The sequence below is a fragment of the Ranitomeya imitator genome, chromosome 6 (assembly GCF_032444005.1).
Source record: "Ranitomeya imitator isolate aRanImi1 chromosome 6, aRanImi1.pri, whole genome shotgun sequence".
NCBI classification, from domain to species: Eukaryota; Metazoa; Chordata; class Amphibia; order Anura; family Dendrobatidae; genus Ranitomeya; species Ranitomeya imitator.
This window is the reverse complement of record NC_091287.1, coordinates 433,538,255-433,545,682: the sequence shown is the minus strand read 5'-3', so window position 1 is coordinate 433,545,682 and position 7,428 is coordinate 433,538,255. Positions and strand designations below refer to the sequence as shown.

The following is a 7,428-nucleotide window of genomic DNA, read 5'->3' as shown; positions in this document are numbered from 1 at the left end:
AACGTGGACACATACCCTAAGTGATCCGTTACGTGGCAGATGCAGAAAAACTGCCCTATCTGCTGCAAAAGGCGACTTTCACAGCAGCGATTCTTGCCAAAGTCACTGCGGATAGTGTCATACTCACCAATGGGGAGGCAGCACTAAAAGTGCCTAGGGCAGCAGAAACTCTAAATACGGCCCTGAGCAGAGGGCAAAACCAAGTATTTGTATGGAATTGTCAGAAAGGAATGATTATTGCATATGTATCTTGACTGCTCCAGCACAAAAAGCCAGCTCCCTTTTGTGATTCATATGAGCCACCGCCCTAGTGAGAGTTGCTGGCAGTTTCTGAACGGTTCTCACAGGGGGTAAATGATGATGGTCAGTGTATGATGCCAGCATCGGACTGCGGTGACTGAACCACAAAGTTGTGTCTGCCACAGTGTGATTTTAATATTAAAATCATGAAAAAATGGGCACATTTTCAAAACGTCTTGATTTATTCAGTATCAAGTATTAAGCACCACACGCAGAAATCCCCATCCTAAGCCTCGGCTGCTATCACTCAGGTTATTTAATGGTGTCTGAATGATGGTCTGCCCCGCTGGAGGCACTTGGGCAAATCATCAAGATCCGCTGCTGGCAGCTCCCTCTGCTGCTGTGGACACATCCCAGATGTGCTGGATGGGAGACCAGTCCGGAGAGGATGCAGCCTATGGTAGCAGCTGTAGGAAACAGGCGCTCACAGTAGCAGGAGCAACACATGGCCTGGTGTACTGAATAATGACTTTGGGGACAATTTGGAGAAATGGCCGTATAGTTGCACATACTTCAAAGTAAAAGGAACAGCATCCAGTCCAGGTGATGAAAGAATCCAAGACGTTTTTAGGGCGAAACGTTGCATTATGGCAGAATAAAGATATTGGATTCTTTCATCACCTGGACTGGATGCTGCTCCTTTTACTTTGAAGACTGTTTATTTCCAATTGGGTCGTTGGACTGGAGCGTGCATCCCATTGTTGATGTGCTGTCGGCTGCCCTCCTTCTTTATCATTGTGTAGTTGTACATAGTCTTCAGACAACCCGTCCACCATCAGCTCCAGTGTGGTCTCCTGAGTGTCCTGTTGTGTGTGCTCGCCCTCCATCATCTCAGGCTCTCGGTCACGTTTCCTTCTGTGTAAGCCCCGCCCACTTAGTATCGCGCTTACCGCACAGGATGGGAGGAGGCTGGCAGAAACTGGGATAGGGAAGTGGCGCCTCACTTGCGCCTGCGCAGTGTGGACAGTTTCCTGTGTATTTGACGTAAGTCAGAGAGTTTCCCTGTGCCTGGATCTGTGGTCGTCTTCTGTGCGCTGCCTGGTGAGTCTGCTGCTCGGTGACATGACGGGGACACATTACTTTATCCAGAGCAGCGGCATTAAGAGTTTACTCTGCGCTGTCTGCATAGGCTGATAATGTCCTGGATGTATGTGCATTCATCACACTGCTCACCTCATACACCCATGTGCATTCATCACACTGCTCACCTCATACACCCATGTGCATTCATCACACTGCTCACCTCATACACCCATGTGCATTCATCACACTGCTCACCTCATACACCCATGTGCATTCATCACACTGCTCACCTCATACACCCATGTGCATTCATCACACTGCTCACCTCATACACCCATGTGCATTCATCACACTGCTCACCTCATACACCCATGTGCATTCATCACACTGCTCACCTCATACACCCATGTGCATTCATCACACTGCTCACCTCATACACCCATGTGCATTCATCACACTGCTCACCTCATACACCCATGTGCATTCATCACACTGCTCACCTCATACACCCATGTGCATTCATCACACTGCTCACCTCATACACCCATGTGCATTCATCACACTGCTCACCTCATACACCCATGTGCATTCATCACACTGCGCACCTCATACACCCATGTGCATTCATCACACTGCTCATCCCATACACCCATGTGCATTCATCACACTGCTCACCTCATACACCCATGTGCATTCATCACACTGCTCACCTCATACACCCATGTGCATTCATCACACTGCTCACCTCATACACCCATGTGCATTCATCACACTGCTCACCTCATACACCCATGTGCATTCATCACACTGCTCACCTCATACACCCATGTGCATTCATCACACTGCTCACCTCATACACCCATGTGCATTCATCACACTGCTCACCTCATACACCCATGTGCATTCATCACACTGCTCACCTCATACACCCATGTGCATTCATCACACTGCTCACCTCATACACCCATGTGCATTCATCACACTGCTCACCTCATACACCCATGTGCATTCATCACACTGCTCATCCCATACACCCATGTGCATTCATCACACTGCGCACCTCATACACCCATGTGCATTCATCACACTGCTCATCCCATACACCCATGTGCATTCATCACACTGCTCACCTCATACACCCATGTGCATTCATCACACTGCTCACCTCATACACCCATGTGCATTCATCACACTGCTCACCTCATACACCCATGTGCATTCATCACACTGCTCACCTCATACACCCATGTGCATTCATCACACTGCTCACCTCATACACCCATGTGCATTCATCACACTGCTCACCTCATACACCCATGTGCATTCATCACACTGCTCACCTCATACACCCATGTGCATTCATCACACTGCTCACCTCATACACCCATGTGCATTCATCACACTGCTCATCCCATACACCCATGTGCATTCATCACACTGCGCACCTCATACACCCATGTGCATTCATCACACTGCTCATCCCATACACCCATGTGCATTCATCACACTGCTCACCTCATACACCCATGTGCATTCATCACACTGCTCACATCATACACCCATGTGCATTCATCACACTGCTCACCTCATACACCCATGTGCATTCATCACACTGCTCACCTCATACACCCATGTGCATTCATCACACTGCTCACCTCATACACCCATGTGCATTCATCACACTGCTCACCTCATACACCCATGTGCATTCATCACACTGCTCATCCCATACACCCATGTGCATTCATCACACTGCTCACCTCATACACCCATGTGCATTCATCACACTGCTCATCCCATACACCCATGTGCATTCATCACACTGCTCACCTCATACACCCATGTGCATTCATCACACTGCTCACCTCATACACCCATGTGCATTCATCACACTGCTCACCTCATACACCCATGTGCATTCATCACACTGCTCACCTCATACACCCATGTGCATTCATCACACTGCTCATCCCATACTCCCATGTGCATTCATCACACTGCTCACCTCATACACCCATGTGCATTCATCACACTGCTCACCTCATACACCCATGTGCATTCATCACACTGCTCACCTCATACACCCATGTGCATTCATCACACTGCTCACCTCATACACCCATGTGCATTCATCACACTGCTCATCCCATACACCCATGTGCATTCATCACACTCCTCACCTCATACACCCATGTGCATTCATCACACTGCTCTTATATATGTATTTGCGCTTGTCATACGTGGCTGCGTGGGCTTTTTGCGCTGCTGGTGATGCGTGGCTGCGTGCGCTTGTGCTGCTGATGATGCGTGGCTGCGTGGGCTTGTCGCGCTGCTGGTGATACGTGGCTGTGCGTTTGTGATGCGTGGTGTGCGCTTGTTGAGCTGCTGGTGATGTGTGGCTGTGTGCGCTTGTCGCGTGGCTGCATGCGCTTGTGCTGCTGGTGATACGTGGCTGTGTGCACTTGTCGCGCTGCTTGTGATGCGTGGCTGTGCGTTTGATGCGTGGTGTGCGCTTGTTGCGCTGCGTGGCTGTGCGCTTGTCGCGTGCTGCTGATGTGTGGCTGTGTGCGCTTGTGCTGCTGATGATACGTGGCTGTGTGCGCTTGTCGCGCTGCTGCTGAAGTGTGGCTGAGTGCGCTTATGCTGCTGGTGATACATGCATGCGTGGGCTTGTCATGCTGGTGATGCATGGCTGCGTGCGCTTGTCACACTGCTGGTGATGCGTGGCTGCGTGCACTTGTGCTGCTGGTGATGCGTGGGCTTGTCGCACTGCTGGTGATACGTGGATGCGTGCGCTTGTCGCTTGCTAGTGATGCTTGTCGCGTGGCTGCGTGCGCTTGTCGTGTGCTGGTGCTGCGTGCGCGCGTGTGCTGGTGCTGCGTGTGCTGGTGATGCGTGGCTGCGTGTGCTTGTCGCGTGCTGGTGATGCGTGGCTGCGTGTGCTTGTCGCGTGCTGGTGATGCGTGGCTGCGTGTGCTTGTCGCGTGCTGGTGATGCGTGGCTGCGTGTGCTTGTCGCGTGCTGGTGATGCGTGGCTGCGTGTGCTTGTCGCTTGCTAGTGATGCTTGTCGTGTGCTGCTGCGTGCACTTGTCGCACTGCTGGTGATGCGTGGCTGCGTGCGCTTGTGCTGCTGGTGATACGTGGCTGCGTGCGCTGCTGGTAATGTGTGGCTGCGTGTGCTTGTCGCGTGCTGGTGCTGCGTGTGCTTGTCGCGTGCTGGTGATGCATGGCTGCGTGTGCTTGTCGCGTGCTGGTGACGCGTGGCTGCGTGCGCTTGTCGCATGCTGCTGGTGATGCGTGGCTGCGTGGGCTTGTCGCACTGCTGGTGAAACGTGGCTGCTTGCACTTGTCGCTTGCTAGTGATGCTTGTCGTGTGCTGCTGCGTGCACTTGTCGCACTGCTGGTGATGCGTGGCTGCGTGCGCTTGTGCTGCTGGTGATACGTGGCTGCGTGCGCTTGTCATGCTGCTGGAGATGCGTGGCTGCGTGCGCTTGTCGTGCTGCTTGTGATGCGTGGCTGCGTGCGCTTGTGATGCGTGGCTGCGTGCGCTTGTCGTGATGCGTGGCTGCGTGCGCTTGTGATGCGTGGCTGCGTGCTCTTGTCGTGAAGCGTGGCTGCGTGCGCTTGTGATGCGTGGCTGCGTGCGCTTGTCGTGCTGCTTGTGATGCGTGGCTGCGTGCTCTTGTCGTGAAGCGTGGCTGCGTGCGCTTGTGATGCGTGGCTGTGTGCGCTTCTCGTGCTGCTGGTGCTGCGTGCGCGCGTGTGCTGGTGATGCGTGTGCTGGTGATGCGTGGCTGCGTGTGCTTGTCGCGTGCTGGTGATGCGTGGCTGCGTGTGCTTGTCGCGTGCTGGTGATGCGTGGCTGCGTGTGCTTGTCGCATGCTGGTGATGCGTGGCTGCGTGTGCTTGTCGCGTGCTGGTGATGCGTGGCTGCGTGTGCTTGTCGCTTGCTAGTGATGCTTGTCGTGTGCTGCTGCGTGCACTTGTCGCACTGCTGGTGATGCGTGGCTGCGTGCGCTTGTGCTGCTGGTGATACGTGGCTGCGTGCGCTGCTGGTAATGTGTGGCTGCGTGTGCTTGTCGCGTGCTGGTGATGCGTGGCTGCGTGCGCTTGTCGCATGCTGCTGGTGATGCGTGGCTGCGTGGGCTTGTCACACTGCTGGTGAAACGTGGCTGCTTGCACTTGTCGCTTGCTAGTGATGCTTGTCGTGTGCTGCTGCGTGCACTTGTCGCACTGCTGGTGATGCGTGGCTGCGTGCGCTTGTGCTGCTGGTGATACGTGGCTGCGTGCGCTTGTCGTGCTGCTGGTGATACGTGGCTGCGTGCGCTTGTCGTGCTGCTGGAGATGCGTGGCTGTGTGCGCTTGTCGTGCTGCTTGTGATGCGTGGCTGCGTGCGCTTGTCGTGATGCGTGGCTGCGTGCGCTTGTGATGCGTGGCTGCGTGTGCTTGTCGTGATGCGTGGCTGTGTGCGCTTGTCGTGCTGCTGGTGCTGCGTGCGCGCGTGTGCTGGTGATGCGTGTGCTGGTGATGCGTGGCTGCGTGTGCTTGTCGCGTGCTGGTGATGCGTGGCTGCGTGTGCTTGTCGCGTGCTGGTGATGCGTGGCTGCGTGTGCTTGTCGCGTGCTGGTGATGCGTGGCTGCGTGTGCTTGTCGCGTGCTGGTGATGCGTGGCTGCGTGTGCTTGTCGCGTGCTGGTGACGCGTGGCTGCGTGCGCTTGTCGCATGCTGCTGGTGATGCGTGGCTGCGTGGGCTTGTCGCACTGCTGGTGAAACGTGGCTGCTTGCACTTGTCGCTTGCTAGTGATGCTTGTCGTGTGCTGCTGCGTGCACTTGTCGCACTGCTGGTGATGCGTGGCTGCGTGCGCTTGTGCTGCTGGTGATACGTGGCTGCGTGCGCTTGTCGTGCTGCTGGTGATACGTGGCTGCGTGCGCTTGTCGTGCTGCTGGAGATGCGTGGCTGCGTGCGCTTGTCGTGCTGCTTGTGATGCGTGGCTGCGTGCGCTTGTCGTGATGCGTGGCTGCGTGCGCTTGTGATGCGTGGCTGCGTGCGCTTGTCGTGATGCGTGGCTGCGTGCGCTTGTGATGCGTGGCTGCGTGCTCTTGTCGTGATGCGTGGCTGCGTGCGCTTGTGATGCGTGGCTGCGTGCTCTTGTCGTGAAGCGTGGCTGCGTGCGCTTGTGATGCGTGGCTGCGTGCTCTTGTGAAGCGTGGCTGCGTGCGCTTGTGATGCGTGGCTGCGTGCGCTTGTCGTGCTGCTGGTGATGCGTGGCTGCGTGCGCTTGTCGTGATGCGTGGCTGCGTGCTCTTGTCGTGAAGTGTGGCTGCGTGCGCTTGTGATGCGTGGCTGTGTGCGCTTGTCGTGCTGCTGGTGATGCGTGGCTGTGTGGGCTTGCCACAATCACAAGATCACTTAGGATATCAGTGTGGTGTTGTAGCTGTGTTATTACCCCGGCTTCACTAGACATCTTACCTTTAGCCTTTGACCTTGGCTACGTGCGAAGTGAAGATCACAATGTGATATGACCTGTAATGATTGTCAGTGTGGTCTTGTTAAAACCGGCGATACATTGAAAAAACACATGCCGGCTGGATTTTTGGTCGCAAATCACACAACTTTGACAGGTTATACTACTGTGTAAGTCACCCGCGACTACGACTATATGATTCCACTATTCTTTTTATTTATTTTTATTTTAATCACAGACATGCATCTAAATTCGCTTTGTATCTTACGTTGTGTACACTGCCCTATTTCAGAGTATTTAATATGTGCCAGCTATATACGTTATTTGCCGCTCGTTTACCGGCCTCGTTAAACAGACTTGTTAATGCGATTGCTCTGTCCCCATAAAGTGCATGGTATTGGCAGTGTGTCCCATTGGCACAACCTGTGTGGCTGCACATCCCCAAGGTGTAAGAGGGCCACTTTCACCTGGAAAGGGCCCATATGCACATGGCTGTTTGCCTTACCTGCGTTCTCCATATGGGAGCCATCACCAGACATCTCTACCGGGAGAGCAGAGTGATTGTCAGTGTGAAGTCAGACATGCCCGATTGACCTCGTTCCCAGCGATCCGTTTGCTGGTGCCCGCATACACACTAGT

At 54.2% G+C, this 7,428-nt stretch overlaps 1 protein-coding gene across 1 annotated transcript in view; it reads left to right on the top strand.

The window, feature by feature from the left end:
• Nucleotides 1–1,221: 1,221 nt before the first annotated feature.
• The window catches only part of SDR16C5 (short chain dehydrogenase/reductase family 16C member 5), an 81,127-nt gene continuing 74,920 nt past the window's right edge, over nucleotides 1,222–7,428 (top strand). The window contains exon 1 of the mRNA XM_069731373.1: nucleotides 1,222–1,341. The gene's annotated coding sequence lies outside the window, so the exon portion shown is untranslated. The remainder of the gene's footprint in view (nucleotides 1,342–7,428) is intronic.